The sequence below is a fragment of the Eubalaena glacialis genome, chromosome 12, assembly GCF_028564815.1.
Source record: "Eubalaena glacialis isolate mEubGla1 chromosome 12, mEubGla1.1.hap2.+ XY, whole genome shotgun sequence".
Taxonomy (NCBI): domain Eukaryota; kingdom Metazoa; phylum Chordata; class Mammalia; order Artiodactyla; family Balaenidae; genus Eubalaena; species Eubalaena glacialis.
In genome coordinates this window covers 12,779,946-12,801,179 of record NC_083727.1, presented here as the reverse complement: position 1 = coordinate 12,801,179, position 21,234 = coordinate 12,779,946, and the positions used below count along the sequence as shown (strand labels likewise).

Here is a 21,234-nt window from a genome sequence, read left to right as displayed (position 1 = left end):
TCACTTATTGACCCACATTTAATTTACTATCACAACACTGTTGCAATTAACAACTTTGTATAACTGCACTGTGCACCTGGACACGTGTTCCTCTGGGCTAGAGTATTTATCTGAGAGTGGACTGCACGGTCATAGGATACGTGCATCTTTAATATTGCAGGTATCCCCAAATTGCTTTCAAAGTGTCCTACTTATAATCCCTTCTGCAATATATAAAACTTTTAGTTCTCTACAACCTGGAATATGTTTTGGCCTTTTCTTTCAAAATTTCAGCAATCTTTCCACCTGTTTCTTTTTTTTTTTAACTATTCCATTATTTTCTGCTCTTAATTTTCTTTGTCTTAATTTTTAAACTGTTTATCTCCCTGTGCCATACGTGTCCTGCATAAATTTGTCAATTTACTAACACTCTTTTAGAAAGTATCCAACGTGGAATGTATGCCATTTACTGAGCTTTCCATTTCAAAGATTATGGTTTCTTTTCCAATACCTCAGTTTTTTCAAAGCCCACTTGCATTTTATACTTTTTCATTTGTGCTTGCTTTTCTTTCAAAATTGTACAAAAGATTCTTTGAGCTTCATACTTAAAATTTTTCGTCAGGCTTTAAAATTTTGTTTTTATGTAAAATAAAGTTATACTTGAATTTTGTATTTGAGAGTCTATCTTTCTTAGCATTTCTCAAATCTGTTTTGGACTTTTAAGTTTGCAGAATTGTGAGTGGAAGGGCCTTACGTTCTCTCCCCCTCCCTCTCTCTCTAGTCTCTCCCTCCCTCTCTGCTCCCCTTTCCCCCATTACGGCCGCGCCTCCCTCCTTATCAGTTTGGACGTTGCCTCCACCTGATGTGGAATCGGTCCTACAATCAGGTCCTGACGCCATCATGGGAACTCCTGCCTATCCAGTTGCTGGTCTGGCTGGTGACTAGGTTTAGCTCCTGATTTGGATATGTGTCCCTATTCCTCCCTTCTTAGGCCCTCAGGTAGCTTGTGGAATTGTGTAATGCCAGGCAGTGCTTTAACAACTGTTTTCTCTTTTCATCTTTAGCCCCTTTCACAAGTGGGGGAGCCGCCGTTTACCATTGTCATTGAGAAGTGAACGCAGGGGCTTCCCTGGTGGTACAGCAGTTAAGAATCCGCCTGCCAATGCAGGGGACACGGGTTCCAGCCCTGGTCCGGGAAGATCCCACATGCCGCGGAGCAACGAAGCCCGTGTGCCACAACTACTGAGCCTGCACTTTAGAGCCCATGAGCCACAACTACTGAGCCCGAGAGCCACAACTACTGAAGCCTGCAAACCACAACTACTGAAACCCATGCGCCACAACTACTGAGCCTGCGAGCCACAACTACTGAAGCCCGTGCTCCTAGAGCCCATGCTCTGCAACAAGGGAAGCCACCGCAATGAGAAGCCCGCGCACCGCAAGGAAGAGTAGCCCCCGCTCACCGCAACTAAAGCCCGTGTGCAGCAGCCAAGACCCAACACAGCCAGAAATAAATAAATAAATAAAATTTTAAAAAAAGAAGTGACCATAGCTCCCTCATATTTAGGGGAGCGTTTGCCCACCTCCCTAACCTGGACCAGGAGGCAAACTGCTTCCTGCCTCCAGATGAGGTAGGTGCCCAGCAGGCCGTAGCTTCAGTCATGTTGCCACTTTTTATTTCTGATCCATAGAGATGATTACTGTGTTTTTAAGCCTAACTGTGCCTTTCCTGCTTTCTATGTTTCTCTTTGTCTATCATTGCTCTGTATTTACAGCACAGTGGAGTGTCTACGTGTGAACCTGCAGGACCATTATTGAATGGAAGCCGGTCATTTCATGTATGAGATTCCATCTTGAAATCACAGTTTAAGTGACAAGCGAGTCCCTTCCCACAGTAGCTTCAATATCCCACCAAGACATCTGTCCAATTCCGCTCCTGGCACCTTAAACTTTTTTCTATCCTACAGAAATGTCAGGCACTTTAACAACTCCATACTTTTGAATGCTTTATTCTCTTCCCCCATTTTTCATCTGCTTAATGCTTACTCATCCTTTCAGATCGAGGCCAAATGCCACCTCCACCATAAAGCCCTTTCTGACTTTAGAAGGCAGTGAGCTCTTATAAAAATCTTACATTCACTCAGTGTTATTTATTTGTAGTCACTGTAGCAATTGATTTATATTATTTCCCAAAGATCTTCATGGTAGGTACTATTTTTACCTTCCTTTTCACAAATGAGGAACTTCATCTCGGTGTGCTTAAGTAACTTCCCCTCAGATCACACATAGCTAGTAGCAGAGCCAAGACTAAGACTCAGGCCAGTCAGACTCCTAAGCCTATTGTTTAACTCGGTGTTACTACTTCTTCTGTCTTTTATATTCCAAAATGCTTTGCTGATGCCTCTTAAATGGATATTATAATCTATCTGTTTATATATCTGAGTAGTACATACATGGTAGTAACACAATCCATCTAATGGTCCAACCCTCTATCCCACACAGCTACTCAATCACTTCCCCTGTTAATGTTGCTTCTTAAAGTTTATCAAATCTCTTTTATCAGCTCTGTAGTTGAATGACGACTCTGCTTAGAGTCAATGATTGGCCAAGAATTCAAGATAGAATTGACGTTCTTGAACACGTCATGACTTCAAAATCTAGCACCTAGAGTGATGCCTGACACATAGGAAGCGTTCAATAAATATTTACCAAAAGATTAACTGGGTCTTGTATCAAATTTTACTTCCTATAATGCCTTAATAATAGTGCCTGGTACAAGTGGAGATTTAACAAATATCTGGAAAGCCATCTCTATTGTTTGATTACTCAGAGCTGAAAAATACCTCCGCTAACATCAGCAGAGAAAAGCAACATAAAAGTTGCTTCAACATCTTTCTCCCCGCAGAGAGGCACATACATAGAGAAAAGCCTCTGGGATCAATTGACACTAAGTTTGAACCCACCTGGAGAGATGACCCTTGGCGTTTCCTTGAAGGTAAAATACTATTTCCTCAAAAACCACAGTAGCTTTCTCCAGCATCCTGTTTTAACCATATCCACCATATCCATACTAAGAATCAGGAACCCAAGAAATAGGAAGGCATGGGGTGGAGGAGAGGCGCTGGGAGGAGGGACACAAGTTTTCCAGTGGTAGCTAACAAGCCCTCATCCAGTCATCTGTTCCCCAGATAGCTGTCATGCACTTCTCCACTCGAAGTCCTACTTGGGACAGAAAATACGCAAAACAGTCTCCTGCGTCCAAGACAGCATTGGCACAGGCAATTCAACATAGAGTTCTGTTGATGGAGCCTAAAAAAAACAAGCTGCCAACATTTCAGCTCTTTCTAGTTGATCAAAAAGGTGGAAAATAGATTCCTCACTTCATCCCTGAATATCACCACATCCCTGAGACACACACCATGAACACAGGGATGGAGTGGGGGGCAGAGCAGGTTCCCGTGGGGGCTGGAATCATATCTGGGCTGCCCACAGCACACAGTACACATAAAGACCAGGCAATACATGTTCTGTAACAACGAATGCAGAGCTCTCTTGGGAAGCAAAGGCATCAGGGACCAGTCTGCTGTTAGATCACCACACAGATGACAGTCCAGGCAACAGCAGATAACCCAGTGACCACGGTGCCAGAAGTAAATGTCCATTCACATTCAGTGAGCTTGTCCTCATCAGCAGAAAAATTGAGCAATGTAACCATGATTTATACGCAGAGACTTTCGTTTCAGGAAAAAGTTTTCTCTTGACATTTTTTCCAGGCAATATTTACTGAAGGAAATTTATTTAAAACAGTTTTTGAGAAAACACTGTCATAAAGTTTTGATCTAAGATAATTCTGACATTTCTTCCTCACTAGAGCAATCCCTGAAAGGAATCCCTGAAAGCTTCAGGTAAAAGAATTGTGTCCAATGGTAAAAGAGATGATGTGTCACATTCCCTCTGAGCCTTGGCATCATTAAATTAAGGCTGTTTTCCTTCTTTAGCTAGAATGTTGTTACTAAAATCTGAGACCAGAGAAGTTTCTTAACCAAGCCTTAAGATTCACATGCTGGTCGTTATTATTTATTTATCTATCTCTGTCTATTTATTTTAATAAGAAACTAATCATAAAAGAAAACTAAGCCATACTGATTTGGTGCATAATGCTTAATCACCACAGTATAATGTACAGAAAGCCTTATAAACATCAAGAACTACACAAATGGATGTTTAGCGATTGTACCAAATTTAATCATTTATGTTAAAAATTTCCCAAAAAAGCTATGACCCAGATCCTACAGGTGATTATACTAGTGCTTTCTTTCAGGGCACAATTTGGTAAATTATGGCTTTTGTTTATTCAACGACCACTTACTGCACAACTGCTAAGTGCCAAGGACCAGAGATTCAATGGCAAGCAAGTTCTAACACAGCTTCCAGTGAAACACAGACGAAAGAGAGCTGAACAAGGATAATGAGGTCTGCACACCATCACAGTGCTTACCTAGAACCGGGGAGTCAGGGCAGGCCCTCCAGCTAAAGACCTGCGCCTGAGAGGATGTGATACAGAGATGCAGGTACAAGCCAGGAGGCATTGACCACCGAGTGCAGGTAGGTTTTGGAGGTGGTTACCACATTCAGAGTGGCCAAGCCACGTCATGTAAGTTATGTTTGAAAGTATGAAGTTCATCTGAAAGCCAAGGGAAGCCACTGAACAGATAGAAGCAGGTGGGTGGCAAAATCACATCTGCAGTTAGGAGAATCCACCCTGGCTGTTGTGAGGCAACGGAGAGTAGTCGGGGGGGTGGGGTGGGTAGTTGGGAGCAGGTGCAGAGAGAGGCAAAGAGCCCAGTGAACAGAAGGAAGGGCAAGTGTTGCATCTGCGAAGACAGAGAAATATTTAGGAGGTAAAACAGACAGAACTTGGTGAGTTAATACTTTTTGATTCTGTGTGAAGCTTTAGCTTTGAAAATTCTGCTCTTTCCCTTCAGAGGAGAGAAAACCGGAGGAAAGAAAAGAATACCATCAGATAACAGCAACTCAGCTTAACAAAAAAAGAACAATGCTTTTTTACTATGCACATAATAAGACTTCAGATGCTTAGAATCCACTTTCTTGAACAGTTTCATTAGCACCACTTTACCATCACCCTGCCCCGACCAGGTGGTCGGCTCCTCCTCTTCGTACCCCGGCACCGAGCAGAGAGCTCAGCACATGTAGCTCAATAAATGTTAGTTTAGTGGAAGTGAGGTGTAATTCGGGATGCGATTAGGTCAAATGTGTCACGCCTACCGAAACTACCTAGCATAAAAATAGGTCTCCTGTGCTACATTTTATTTAGAGAACAAATGACAGCAGAAAATTGAACTAATTTTCTGAATGGAAAGATAAAGTAGGGTAACCACTGAAAAGCAGCTGGAAGAAATGCTTAAGAGAGACATTAAGCAGTACTGCCCAGACGCTGATGGCTGTGAGATAAAAATAACGGGTAAATAGACACACAAGGAGAGCTGAGCTGATTGCGTCTAGGAGTGGAGGATGGCTCGTGAAATGAGAAAGACCCATAAATAGCCAGAGTTCCCACCAAGAAGAACAGAATCCACTTGTGCCCAGGACCAAGGGGAAGCAGGTTACCTATTACAGCGGTAATAGCTATAGATTGGGGGCTACAGAATGATATGTTAGTCCTTTGGTAATCACATCTGCCATCCTTGTTCCAAAACCCAAGGCTATACTTTTTTTTTTAAGACGTGGAGATTTTAACTTGTTTCAAGTCACAATTAAATCTCCAATTCCCACCTACTACAGTGGTTGACACTTGATAAACTCAGGAGAGGTAATCAGTGAGCATTAAATGAATGTCTCAATGAATGAATGAACGAACTTATTCATTTAACATCCCTAGGTGGTCTCATTATCTTAATTTCCATTTCCTCTTAAACATATAAGATGAACTCCTTCCAGCTGGAAGACTACATTTTTTCTTCAGAAAAAGTGAAGCAGTGTAATAATTAAACCCTCCATTACCTTTCTCAAGGATCCAACAGTCCTAATTCTTTGTTTTCATATCTTTGTTCCACATAACACATACACGTGACACATATGCTTATAATCCCATGCATTTTTTTCTTTTAAAATTTTTCATAAACTTTGGATATTCTGAACCTGAGTCTCCCTGACTCTATCTTTACAGCTCTGTGACATCCATTTGCTTTTGCCCTTGACCATAAGACCCTCCTTTAACACCCTGTACAAACACCTTTATATCTAATCCTAGCAAAAATCTTCCATTGCAGCCACATTTATTCTCTTAGTTGTTCTTCTTTATCTTCACTGTGATTATTCACATTTCTATCATCAAACACACACACCCATTCATGTCCAAAGAATCACACTTTCTTCTTTCTGCAAGTTTTAGATAGTGAATTTCCTAGCTTGCCTAAGTGACTGTAATTTGCGTTTTCATTTTTAGTTTTCTGCAGCCCTGTCTCCCTAAGTGTCCACCATTTTTCGTCACTAGCAAGCTTTCCCTCCTCATTTAGACGTAGCATCAGAATTAAAGTGCTCTCATTGCCTTCTCTCTCTCTGGAATATGAAATTGTTAACAAGCAGAGAATTACTATGCTGTCCTGCTTTTTAGTAAGGTGGCCCTTCCAGGAGCTGTCTGACTCCCTCCATTTCTCCATCATTATTATTACAACCTGCCTTGACATCCATTTCCTAATGTGCATCAGGAAACCATTGTCCAGGTTCCCTATTTGGCAAGAAGTCTACGCTGTATTTTCTCAACTCTCCACTTCTGATTCTGCTTTTGGCTGTGCTCCAAAAACTCTGTCTTATGCGTCCATCATGAAGTCATTACATTTGCCAAAAAATGGACACTATTCAATCCCACACTATCCTACATCCCCTTCTATTTGAAGTGTCATGTTACTGATATCAACTTCTCTAATTTCCCTGCATAAGTTGCCTCATCTAATAGAGGAAATTTGCTCAATTGACTTACCTAATTTAGGCAAATTTATGGCTTTAAAAGAACCTACAATTTCACCGTAATAGTTAGCAGACTTATTCCCATAGAAGTTGCATGAGAGGTTACACTATAACATAGTTAATTTTAAATGGAGGTAATTTATGTACAGTATGTTAAAATCATGGTTATGTTTCTTGCTCTTTAAAAGTAAATAGTTAGGAGTCTTAAACAAGTGCTTGGTGAGCATAAGAAACCCTCAGACTCTAACAAGAGGATCATTTAATTCCATTGTGACTAACGAAATGGAGGATAATAAATAGCTAGCCAAACTTAAAATCGACCTAATGTTTTACTCATTCATCAAACTGACAATTAATATCTAAAGTCTGAAGTATTCCAAAGGGTACTTACAAGGTCACTGCCATCAGTAGCCATGAATGATGCCAAATTGATAGAAACAAAAACTAGAAGAAAAGAAGGATTTTCAGTTAAATGTGGGATTAAATTGTTCATAAAAGCGTATATCTCTTTGACGGGAAGAAGGGCATTTCTATTTTGATTGATGAATTTCACAATAAAAGTGATTCATTACATGGCCCTTTAATCCAGAATAAGCCAACTGTTAAAAACTGAGTTCATAAAATAAGCCAGAATTTCATCTGCACATTTGTCAGTATATTTTTCAAGTCTACAGCAAGATGTATCTATTTTTTATGTACTTAATATTGTATAATACATAAACGTATATCTTTGAAAAGTGAAAATATTTTCATCTTCATGATGAACAACGATGTAAGATGCAGAAATATTTGGTCCATTACTATTATTCTGATTGCATTAATTTAACAATTTCAAAAATGTAACTAATCCTTCTGCCTCAGAAGTCCCAACTTTAATATAAAGATGAGCCCCTTTTGATGTATTGCACTTTGTAGCGGATTACCTGAAAAACAAGACACTCTGGTTTCAAGAAAAGGAGATGAAAACAAAAAGAAAAAAATCTCATATCTTTAGACTTTGACAAGCGAGAAACTTGGTAAACATCCACAAGCCACTGAAACTCTCCCCAAAGCAAAGAGCCTTTCACCTCTTCCCAGTGACACCATAAATGCAGATCCATACCCCATGTGACTTTATTTCTTATACCAATGGTTCCCAAGTTCTGAAAAATGTATACCACTTTTTATGTCAAAAACGCCATATTTATATTACATAAATATGAATAAAACATTCATTTGTAAAATGCCAAAGAGAAAAACCACAATAAAAAAGACCGACCAATTTAATTACTTAATTTTTAAATTACTTGTTTAAAAAATACACTAAAATATAAATAGAAAATCAAATCACAAGCTGATGAAAATATCTGCAATATACATTTAATACATGAGAATCATAACATAAAGAGTCCATACTCACCAATAAGAAAATAATAAGCAGACTGGGAGATGAAGATGGTGAAATAGAAGGACGTGGAGCTCACCTCCTCCCACAGATACATCAAAACTGCATCACATGTGGAGCAGTTCTCACAGAACACCCACCGAATGCTGGCTGAAGGTCTCATACAGCCACAGCTGCAAGAAAGACCACCACATAACTGGGTAGGATGAAAGGGGGAGAAAAGGAAGCAGGACGGGACCTGTACCCCTGGAGGGAGCTGTGAAAAGTTCCCTCACCCTGGGAACCCCCTTCACCGGCTGGGAGATCAGCCAGGTCAGATAGGAAGCTTTAGGGGCTCAGAGGTGAGTGCAGCAACAAGCTTGTAGAAGGCAGGACAAAGAGAGAGCTGCACAGAAGGTCCTGGAGTGCTCGCCGGTGGCAGCTGGGTTCTGATGCTTGGGCTTCAGCAGACAAACCCAGGGAGAAGATTCAGTTTGGCCGTGCAGAGACAGCCCCAAGGTCCTCGAGAGTGGTCCAGGCCACAACTGGCGGTGTGTGAGGACAAATAGGAGCCCTATTGTCACTGCGAGTGAGTGCAAAAAGAGGGGCATGGCCCTGTCATAGCAGCCTCATTCTCAGCCTGCTCACAGAGGGTGCAGCCCCAACTCTACAAGCTCTGGGCGCACACAAACACCTGCAGGTTGCCCACACACAGAAGTGGGGCTGAAATCTGAACTGATTCCTGGTGGGAGCGTGACTTCCACGGATTTACGCCACTGGCAGATTTGTGAGTACAGCGCCTGAGGGACTTGCAGCCTGATTGCTGGCTTTTCCACTGCTGAGATGGGGCAGAGGGTAGTTTCAACAGTGTACTTTGTGAGCACACACAATGGTGACAGGCAACATCACAGAGCACACGTCTCAGTGGACGGCTCCTGCGGAGGAATACCCAGTGGCTCCTTTCCCAGCGAGAGTGTGCCAGTCCCACCTACCTCACACCGCAGCTTAGAACCAGACCTGAGGGCTTCTATTCCAATAACTGGGGAGCCGGCCCTGCCCCCGACAGGGCTATGACAACCATGGAGCAAAGAGGAGACCCCTCCAACATCCAGTGCAGGCTTTGGCCACCACAACATCAATCACACCCCCTATCAAGGGGATAATGGCCAGCACACACTGAGGAAAGATGTGGCAGGCATCCATACCGAAAACAGCCCTAGCACGAAAAATATTAGACTCATACAGGACGCTCCCAAATAAAAACAGCCCTTCAAGACCACAATAGATAACTGCTTCTCCTAAATTAATAGAGTCAGAGAAATATAAGTAAAATGAAGGAGAAACCATTCCCAATTAAAAGAAGAGAAATCCCCTGAAAGAACAAACAATGAGACAGACTTCTCCAGTTTACTAGACCCCAAGTTCAAAAAGGAAGTAATAAAAAATCCTGAAGAAATTAAGAAAGACTATGGATAGAAGTGTGGATCACTGTAATGAGGAAATAGAAACTATAAAGAGGACAATTAAAATTAGACAACTCAATTGCCAAGATGAAAACTGAACTAAGTGCAATAAATAGCAAACTAAATAATGCAGAAGAGAGAAGAAGTGATCTGGAAGATAGAATAATGGAAATCACTCAATCAGAATAGCAGACAGAAAGAAAAATGAAAAAAATGAAAGCAACATGAGACCTATGGGATAATATAAAGCATGCCACAGGAAGATCAGCTCGGTGCTTTGTGACCACTTAGAGGGCTGGGATAGGGAGGGTGGGAGCAAGACTCAAGAGGGAGGAGATATGGGGATATAGGTATATGTATAGCTGATTCACTTTGTTATAAAGCAGAAACTAACACACCAATGTAAAGCAATTATACTCCAATAAAGATGTTAAAAAAAAAAAAAGCATGCCAATCTGCACATAACAGGGATCCAAGAAGGAGAAAAAAGAGAAAAGGGGACCAAAAAAGTATTTGAAGAAATTATGGCTGAAAACTTCCAAAACCTAAAGAAGGAAACATATCCAGGTACAGGAAACACAGAAATGAAATGAACTGTCAGAAAAAAAAAAAAAAAAAAAAAAAAAAAAAAAAAACCTCTTTTAAAACCATGTCAAAAAAAATAAAATACCTAAGAATAAACTTGACCAAGGAGGTGAAAGACTTATACACTGAGAACTATAAAACACTGATAAAGGAAACTGAAGATGATTCAAAGAAAAGGAAAGATACCCCATGCTCTTGGATTGGAAGAATTAATATTTTTAAAATGACCATATTACCCAAAGCAATCTACAGATTTAATGCAATGCACCCTATCAAATTACCCATGACATTTTTCACAGAACTAGAACAAATAATCCTAAAATTTATATGGAACCACAAAAGACCCAGAATTGCTAAAGCAATCCTGAGGAAAAAGAAGAAACCTAGAGGCATGACACTCCCAGACTTCAGACAATACTACAAAACTACAGTAATCAAAATAGCATGGTATTAGCACAAAACAGACATATGAATCAATGAAACAGAATAGAGAGCCCAGAAATAAACCCACACACCTGTGGTCAATTAATCTTCGACAAAGGAAGCAGGAATATACAATGGAGAAAAGACAGTCTTTTCAGCAAGTGGTGCTGGGAAAGCTGCACAGCTGCATGTAAATCAATGAAGTTAGAACGCTCCCTCACAACATACACAAAAATAAATGCGAAATGACTTAAAGACTTAAATATAAGACAGAACACCTTAAAACTCCTAGAAGAGAACATAGGCAGAACATTCTCCATCATAAATTGTAGCAATGTTTTCTTAGGTCAGTCTCCCAAGACAAAAGAAATAAAAGTAAAAATAAACAAATGGGCCTAATCAAACTTAAAACCTTCTGCACAGCAAAGGAAATCATAAACAAAACGAAAAGACAACCTACAGAATAGGAGAAAATATTTGCAAACAATGCAACCAACAAGGATTAATTTCCAAAACATACAAACAGCTCATACAGCTCAATATGAAAAAAAAAAAAAAGGAACAACCCAATCAAAAAATGGGCAGAAGACCTAAATAGACATTTCTCCAAAGAAAACATCCAAATGGTCAACAGGCACATGAAAAGATGCTCAACATCACTAATTATTAGAGAAATGCAAATCAAAACTACAAAGTGGTAACACCTCACACAAGTCAGAGTGGCCATCATCAAAAAGTCTACAAATAACAAATGCTGGAGTGGGCATGGAGAAAAGAGAACCCTCCTACACTGTTGGTGGGAATGTAAATTGGTGAAGCCATTATGGAGAACAGTATGGAGGTTCCTTGAAAAGCTAAAAATAGTTATCATATGATCCAACAATCCCACTTCTGGGCCTACATCCAGAAAAGACAAAAACTCTAACTCGAAAATATACATGCACCCTAATGTTCACAGCAGCACTATTTACAATAGCCAAGACACGGAAGCAACCTAAGTGTCCATTGACAGATGAGTGAATAAAGAAGTTGTGGTACATATATAATGGAATATTACTCAGCAATAAAAAAGAATAAAATAATGCTATTTGCAGCAACATGGATGGACCTAGAGATACCATACTAAGTGAAGTAACTCAGACAGAGAAAGACAAATACCTTATTCTTTCAGTTATACATGGACTCTAAAAAATGATACAAATGAACTTATTTACAAAACGGAAACAGACTCACAGACAGAAAACAAAATTACAATTGTCAAAGGGGAAAGTGAGGGGGAGGGATAATTAGGAGCTTGGTATTAACAGATACACACTACTATATATAAAACAGATAAACAACAAGGTCTTACTGTATAGCATAGGGAACTATATTCAATACCTTATAATAACCTACAATGGAAAAGAATCTGAAAAACTATATATACATATGTGTATATACATATATATGCATAACTGTACCACTTTTCTGTACACCAGACACTAACACAACATTGTAAATCAAATATACTTCAAGAAAAAAACCTAAAAATTAAAAAAATAAAATAGAGAACTAATAAAATAGCATGTGAAGGAAAATTCAAAACATAAAAATAAAAATGACTAATGTTTAATCTCATTAGTAATAAAATATGTGCAAAGTAAAACAACAGCCTAATTCCATTTTCATTCTTCAACATCGGCATACACGAAAGAATTGTCAGAAGCCAAGTTTGCTGGAGGTGTGTTGAAAAGAATAATTTGTTGTTGGGATGTCAAATTATTACAGCCTTGCTGGAGGGCAAGATGATGTTGATGACAGTGGTGACAATCTCAATGGCTGCTGACATTTGCTGAATCTTTACTATGTGCCATCAACCATGCTAAGTACTACCATACCAAACATGTGAAGAGTTTTCAATATATTCTTAACGAAAAAGTAGGGGAAAATATGTGCGATTTAACTTCATTCAATTTTTATTATAAAAATGTGGGTTTATATACATACAACTCAAACATCAATGCATTGGGGAAAAAAGTCTGAAGAAATCTACAGCAAAATGTGTATAGTAATTATAAGAGTTGTATTAATAAGTTATTTTTTATTCCCATACCTATTTATTTTCCTACAATAAGTATTTATTTATAAAATGAAGATGTTCAGGTAAAATACTATGAATATTTTTTGATTCTGTCTACTAACGTATTTTTAGTATCAATCAACTGAGCAAATACATAATAAGTAAAAGCTAGTTTGAATTCAGCAGCGCTTTTAGGTAAAGAAGCTTGCAGAACTTGTAGAAGTTAAAAGCAAAGCTTTGGGGCCTCCCTGGTGGCACAGTGGTTGAGAATCTGCCTGCTAATGCAGGGGACCTGGGTTCGAGCCCTGGTCTGGGAAGATCCCACATGCCGTGGAGCAACTAGGCCCATGAGCCACAACTACTGAGCCTGCGCGTCTGGAGCCTGTGCTCTGCAACAAGAGAGGCCATGATAGTGAGAGGCCAGCGCACCGCGATGAAGAGTGGCCCCCGCTTGCCACAACTAGAGGAAGCCCTCGCACAGAAACGAAGACCCAACACAGCCAAAACAAAAAATAAATAAATAATAATTAAAGGTGCTAATAATTTAAAAAAAAAAAAAAAAGCGAAGCTTTGAATTGGTTTGGACTGAACTTAAATCCCAGCTTAAATGCAGCTTACTCTGTAATCTTGGGCAAATAACTGATATTTTGAGACCTCAGGACTCCCATCTGTGAAATGTGGATAAGAATTGTATTTTCTTCTTAGGATCAGATAAGAATTAAATGAGAAAATATCTTTATAAGGCTTACATGGGGCTTAACATAGAATAAATGCTCAATAACTTATTTTATTGTCATAAAACATACTCATTCCCTAAGCAAGCATTTATTAAAGGTCAATTATATACACTCTTTAAATAAGTTGTAAGGGATCACAGTGTAACCCTTCCTGACTCTACCCAGATGGCTAATTGGCCCCTCCCCTATAATAACATAAATTGATTGCATTTATTAAGCAGTTACTATGTGCCTGGCCAATTGATGATTTCATATATCATGCTATACTATTGTTAGAACCACTTTATGAATAATATACTATTATTAGTCCCATGTCTTAGATAAGGCAATTTGGAGGAGGAAGTTAGTAAATAGGTATTTCCAAATTCAAACCCAGACTCCAGAGCCTGCTCTCTTAATCACCACAATACTATCCTGGCTCCCTCAAAGTCTCCCACTAACTCCTAACGGCCTTTGTATTGTACCATGATGATCTGGACAGGTCTCCCTGGTTTGACAATGAGAATGTCAAAGGCAGAGGTCAAGACCCAGTCTTCTTTATGCCCCACGTTCTAGCCCAGTGAGGCACACAGCTTAGACTGTACCCTCAGACAACTTTACTATTTCAGTGGAAACTTAAACCCCTTCACTCAGCCAGCTTTCTAATAGTAAAACAAGCACAGAATTGACAGGAGATGATGGAAGACAAAGGGAAAAATTCACCTCTAATTCTTCTCCTAAGCATTGGGATAGGTAGACAATACACTTCTTCAGTCACTGATATTAAGCCTTCCTTGGATCTCGAGGAATATTTCCCTTGTACATATTGTACCTCTTTACCACTTGACTATTCTTAAATGCATCCATTCTGTCTATACCCATTGCTACCACCCTAGCAATTGGACCACTTTTGGACCACTGCAGGAACATCCTAGCTGATGTCCTTGCTTTCCTTCTTGCCCAGAGTCATGTTTTTTCAATGCACATCTAACTATTCATCTCTTTCCTTACACTTCTACAATAGCTGTTGAGTCTTGAGATAAAGACCAAAATTATGAAAGGAAGACTTTGTACTACCAGGTCTCTGCTTCCTTCTCCAACCCCAACTTGGATCATTTCCATGTCTCTTTCTTTCCATCTCCCTGACTCACTAGATATTTTTTAAATTCCTTAAACACGTTTCTACCAATCTCAGAACCTTTGTGCATGCTCTTCAACAGTCACCAGCCAAGATGACTTATACCATCTAATCTTTCAACACTCAGACCAAATATCATTTAGTCAAGAAAGCTTTCCATGATCCTTATTAGAGATCAATCTCCTTTTGTTTGCTCTCATAGTACCTTATCTTTTACTTATAGAAGTTCTCATAGTTGTACAGAATTATTAATTTTGCAATTAGTTCTTTAACATCTGACTCCCACTATAGTATAACTTGTCTAAGGGCAGGCACTCTGTCTTACCTTTTCTATCTGTTTACTGCTGTATCCACAGTCATTGTATGCCAGGTGATTAAATAGACATTCGTTGAGCAAATGAATTAAAAATACAAAAAATGAAAGTACTAAACTATAGATGAGCTTCCATAAAGAAAACCTATGAATTACAAATTTTTTCATTTAGTGAAATAGTACTGTCATGAATATCCCATGAGAAATCTTCCCAATCTGCAGAATATGGAAATGAAACTGTGTTGATTGATGTCAAACCTCCCAAATCAAAGAGCAAGTGGGTAGAAATAATATGCAATCACTGGTGCAAGGAAGCATAGGTGAGGGGACCTAGAAATGAATGTACCTTTGTGGAGGCTATGTGAGTGTTTACTTAATGATTTTGGAGTTTTGGTACTTTGTTTCCTGAGGTAGTTGACATATATAAAATCTAAAATTTCACCAAAATGATTCAATGATAAATAATATGTACCTCCAAGATTTGATAAAAATATTTATAAAGCACACCATAAAAGTAACTCATGAAAAATAATAATAATGCTGGCAAAAGTGCTTCGGAAGTAATAATTTTTCCATTTTCCCAACCTTTCTGAGAATGTCAGTTTGAGCAAGGTGCCCATGAGTGAAAGAGTTAAAGGAAGAAGGAGTAGTTATTTGATATGTCTTGATAAAGAATTTTTGTATAGGTCCCAGGAATTAAAAACATATAAGAGCCTAATGGCAGGGTAACAAATAACATTTGTAAATCAAGTTTCCAGTTCTTTGCTTTCAACAAAATTGAATAAAAATCTACTTTAAGTCTCTTAATCATTAAAAGTAGTTGTTGTGATAAATCACCATAATATTTGGCATATCCTTGGAAGGAGTTCAAAAAGTGCTCCATTCCCATCTATTTATTTATGTGAAAAATAGTTTTAAGTGCTCAGCATACATAAAAAACAATAATAGGATTAAAATTGGTTCTGAACTCTCATTCTAGAAGTAAATAATATTCATGGGTATGTTACATAATTAGAAGGAAAGCTTCATCTATGTCATTAAACAATGCATTTTCAATAAAAAATATTTACCTCTTGTAGTTATCATTATCTGTCAAAATGTGTAACATATTCATATTGTTTGTTATGTACCAATAATAATTATAATAATAACTCATTCCAAATGAAATAATTTATGGCTTAAACAATTATGTCACCTCAAAATTTTAAATTAATTTAATTTTAAATATACATTCTGAAATGTATTACAGAATTATCAATAAATTATTATTAATAATTTATTAATTATTATTAATAATTATCAATAAATTTTCAGTAAATTTTCAAGCATAAAAATATTATATAATTGAACAAAAATCTATGGAGTACTGTAATGAAAAAATGAGCTCCGGGGGAAAAAATAAAAAAGAGCTATGTAAAATCTAAAACTTCAAAGATTACTTTAAAAAAATAACAAGACATGTCAGATTTCAGTTTATATTGCATAAGTTATATTTAAAGAGAAATATTACCTTTTTCGCTATCAAGATTTATAATATGCCAGAAATTACATCTTTCGCAACTATTTTAACATACGATAAAAACTCTGAGTGACAATTTAAACTGTGAGGGAGCACATAGGGTTTCCATATTATTTTATGGATACACAACCAAAAAAAAAAAAGCTTTAAAACTACTGCACACGCATGGATTATGGTCAAACAGATTTCACTCTGCCACTTGCTAAATGTGGAAACTTAGGAAAATCAATTAATTTCTATAAATAGTAAGAGCTTCATCTCTTAAATAGAAATGATAATAACCAGCTGATAGGGTTTTTGTGAGAATTAAGTGAAATCTCATACGGGAAACACGTGGATGCTCAAAAAGAGGTAGCAATTACCTAGAATGGGAGCAATTACCTAGAAACAGCTTTGTTATAGAAAACTATTCTTCCTAATGGACTCAGCGCACAACTGAAGGGTCTGAGCCAGTGTGACAGCAGTTTTCATCAAATAAAATAGCGTTCACACTTGGAGGTGGATTAAACTCCCTAACCTACTCTCCTAGAGACATTTTTGGTACCGTATTTCAGAGTTTAAGGGAATAGTTTTCTCAGTCATATTTGAGACAGTTACTTTCTTTAAAGAACAATTCCTTAACACACCACAACATGAGACTTAGCCAAAACACTGAGGTTATTAATATTTTTTAAGTTAGTGCAATGACATAAAATGTTTTTCTGATAAGCTCTGTAACTGAAAAGTGGAAACACATTTCATTACCAAATGCATAATAAAGCTAATTTAAAAGAAGAGATTTTTCCTTAATATATACTGGTTGTTATGGACTGAATGTTTGTGTCCCTGAAAAATTCGTATGTTGAAATCTAATTCCCAGTGTGGTAGTATTTGGAGGTGGGGCCTTGGGGAGGTAAATAGGTCATGATGGCAGGGGCCCTCATAAATGAGATTAGTGCCCTTTTAAGAAGGGGTCAGAGAGCCAGCTCACTCTTTCCACCATGTGAAGATACAAAAAGAGTTAGCACTCTGCAAACCAGAAGAGGGCTCGTACCAGAACCTGACCATGCTGGCACCATGGTGCCAGTTCCAGCCTCCAGAACTGTGAGAAATGAATTTCTGTTGTTGATAAGCCACCTAGTTTATAGTATTTTGTTACAGAAGCCCAAGCTGACTAAGACACTGGTGAAGAATCAGTCCCTCTCATTTTTCACAAACAAAAGTTCATACTAGCAATTTATTTTAGAAACTGTTTGGTAAATCAGTTAAGTCAGAAATATGGATTCTGGTCCTGTATCATTTTAAAACCAGAAGATAAACCAAGAATATCAATATGCAACAAAGGCACTATTGATAAAGCAGACAGTAGATAGTATAACTGGTATTTTTTTAAAAAAAACTTTTTAAAAAAACTCACTAAAGGCAGTTATAGGTTCAATTGATCCAAAAGTAACTGTCTTGATTATTCCTCAGTGAACATTATAATCTTTGGGATGATGCAGCAAAACAAGTACCATGCCTACTGTTTTAAAGATTTTTTTAAAAAGAATACAATTTATTGTGATTTTGAGATAATTTTCCAATTGAAAGAAACTATGGGCTAGGTTTATTCTCTTTTTCATAGAGCCTTAAGTGAAAACAATAAAACTGGACAAAAATTTTAAAAACCAACAGATTAATTCACATGCTTATCCTTTAACATTACAGTGTTAGCATTTGACAAGACATTCTCAGAACAGTGAATGGATTTATGGACAATCCATGAGGCAAACAATGTGCATTATCCTTAATCCAAAAACTAGAGCTCTTTGGAGACAGAAAATGCTGGTCATTCTAGAGGCAGAAGTCTCAATCATCAAAAAGCATGGAAAACACGTAACAACAAAGTGTACACTTAACTAACAATGAGAACTGTCTGTAAGCATCTTCTGTTAGGTGATTGTCCATCATAGTGATGCCACAGGAAGCAGGAGAGAAAATTCATCTTTGCTCAGATATAAAAGCGAAGGACATGAAACAATCCATTAGCTTTGCTACTTAGCAGGAAATCTCTTGTTAAGGCAGAGCAGGAGAGAAGGGAGCAAAATGCAAGATGACCTTCCTGTGAGTACACCTGCAGGGATGTATGGGGTGGGCTGGTCTGGGGTTGTTACTCTGTCCAGGAAATTTACAAAATGGAAATATTTACCCAAATTATTTCAAACTTTTTCCTTTTTAATCTTAGCTCTATTGTCATTCTGTTCCAATCCATCTCCTACATGCTTTAAAAGTCTCATTCTTCCTCTTTCATTTATTTTCTCTTTTTTATCTTTAACTTTTCCACTCATTTCACTGCATTTCTTTTCTGCAGTCTCTCCACTTTGAGGATAATCTGACAGATGGTTTTAAGAGCCGTGACTTTTTTAAAACAGAAACTATGATTAAAATTATTTTATTTTCAACACCACTGAAATGCCGTGATCCATCATCTGAGGAGATTGGCAGGCTTCTTCCTTACTCTCCTGCATTCCCACGTAAGCTGTCAGTCCTGACAATCAAGGTTTAGACATAAAAATCCACAAATCTAAAGGGGGAAAAAAAAACCTTCTTTCAGCCAACAATGTCAATCTCTATTCCCAAAGGATAATTTTACCAATGTAACAAGCAGGTGGCAAACTGTAAGCAATCACCAACAATCTGCCTCTTCTACGTCCTGGAAGAACCTGCACCAAACCCAAACGGCTGCTGGACCTGCCCCTTAGGGAGGCACGAAGCTCCCTCGCATCTCTTGCGGCAGGCGTATATGCCCGTGTGCGGCCTCCAGAACCCGAAAGAGTCACAGATTATGGTCTGTGTCCCAGCATGCCCTTAGGGCTCTGGCAAGGGGGCAGGGCCCTGCCGATCCACCTCCGGGCAGTAGCCAGGCGCTGCCCATGTGCGCCCTGTGCCCATTGCTCCCAACCGAGGCGCTTTCCCTTCACCATCTAGTGAGGTCGACCAGATGCCCAGAGACCACCAGAACTCATCTCTGTGGGGTCAATTCTGTTTCGCAATTGTCTTAAATTCCACAGCGCCAGCCCAGTAAGTGATTGATCCCACCAGCCCTCCAGAATCGGGCTAGCACACTGACTTTTGGCTCTTCAAATTATTTATAAAGGTAGGGGCCCTGCAAAATATGTTTTCACACCTCCCAACACACACACACACACACACACATACATGCATGCCATAGTAGCAGCTTCGTGCACCAATGCAGATAAAACCTGCAACGAACCTGCCTCCTAGACCAGTGACAGATCCAAGGCACTTCTAGGAGCCAGTCATTCTAAGATCCAAACTAGCTGTGTGCTTAGGTTGGATTTAAAAGATTTGTGATGGAAACCCAAGGAAGCTCTTCACCGATTTGTACTAGCCCCAGGATGTTCCATCAAGTAGGGACAGGGCCACAAGGCCTATGACGAGACCACAGGCAGCACTGGTAGCCCGCAGGCAAAGCATCAGTTATTAGGGCAACAACAGTCTGTCCCATAAGCACACCCTGGTTGTCTACAATGGCAGCCCCTGAGTAACAACACCTGATTCATAAATTCACTTCACTCCAGCCTGTGTGGGGTGAGAGCAGATACAATGCACTAAGATGGGCCGGACAAGAATGGCAAATGATCACCCTTACCTTTCGGTCATTTGCAGCCCTAAATTTCTCCACATGAGTTATATTCATATTTTTGGTTTCTGGAACAGAGTATATGTTTCTGCCTGTGAACTCCAGACTGTGTTCACACTGCTCCGAGGCAGCCCATCACTTTAACTCAGCTTTGCCAAACAACCTTCCATTGAACCCTCTTTTCACCAAAAGGAATAGGTGTACCCCGTGCAGCAGTGGCCTCTGCTACAGGACCATTGCAGGCTAGAAGGAAGCCAGAAAAAGAAGAACTATTACAAAGCTGCCTGTTGTTTGCACCCATTGCTCTGGAGATGGAGCAAAAATTCCCCTTTTTTCTGGCTAGCTCTTTCTTGGGAAATATCACTTTGATGGGCCTTATGATTTTGCAAAATTAGTGCCCAACGCCCTGTCCGACAGGAGAAGTAGTGACCATAAGGAGTTAACCTGCTGTGCATCATAATAGGAAAGGCTGCCTTTACCAAGAAGAGGGAGACTTCTCTTGGAAGCTCTTACAATGACACTCGGCAGAATTATCACAAATTATTTGCAGTCTTCACATCAACTCTGTAATTTTTTTCTTTTTTCTTTTTCTTTTTTTTTTTTTCTTTGGCCACACCATGCGGCATGTGGGATCTTAGTTCCCCAACCAGGGAGCGAACCCTCGCCCCCTGCATTGGAAGCGCGGAGTCTTAACCACTGGACCGCCAGGGAAGTCCCAACTCTGTAAAGTAATATTACCTATACTTTTACAAGTAAAGAAACTGACATACAGAGCAGATAGACTGCTACTTTACACAGCTAGCAAGTCATAAAGTCAGAATTCAAGCCTTCAGACCCCAAGCTCAGGGTCCTTTGGACATTAACAGTGTTGCCTCTTATAATAATGTTTGCCTTTTCAACTTCTCCTTAGCAGCATGCTTAATTTTTCTGCAAACAGTAAATCTCATCACATTCTTACAGAATGAATTGAGTCCAATAATTCTTGTAGATACTGCAGGCCAGGCATACAGTAGGCACCTAATAAATATCTGTTGATTTATATTGACCCTGCCTGTACTTTAGGACAA

At 39.0% G+C, this 21,234-nt stretch overlaps 1 protein-coding gene across 2 annotated transcripts in view; it reads right to left on the bottom strand.

Moving 5' to 3' along the window:
- IPCEF1 (interaction protein for cytohesin exchange factors 1) overlaps nucleotides 1-21,234 on the bottom strand; it is a 165,069-nt gene that overhangs the window by 84,117 nt on the left and 59,718 nt on the right. The window contains exon 1 of one of the 2 annotated variants that reach the window (XM_061207000.1): nucleotides 7,358-7,380. The exons of the other annotated variant lie outside the window; for it this stretch is intronic. The gene's annotated coding sequence lies outside the window, so the exon portion shown is untranslated. Of the gene's footprint in view, nucleotides 1-7,357; nucleotides 7,381-21,234 lie in introns of those variants that run through there. 2 annotated transcript variants of the gene reach the window in all.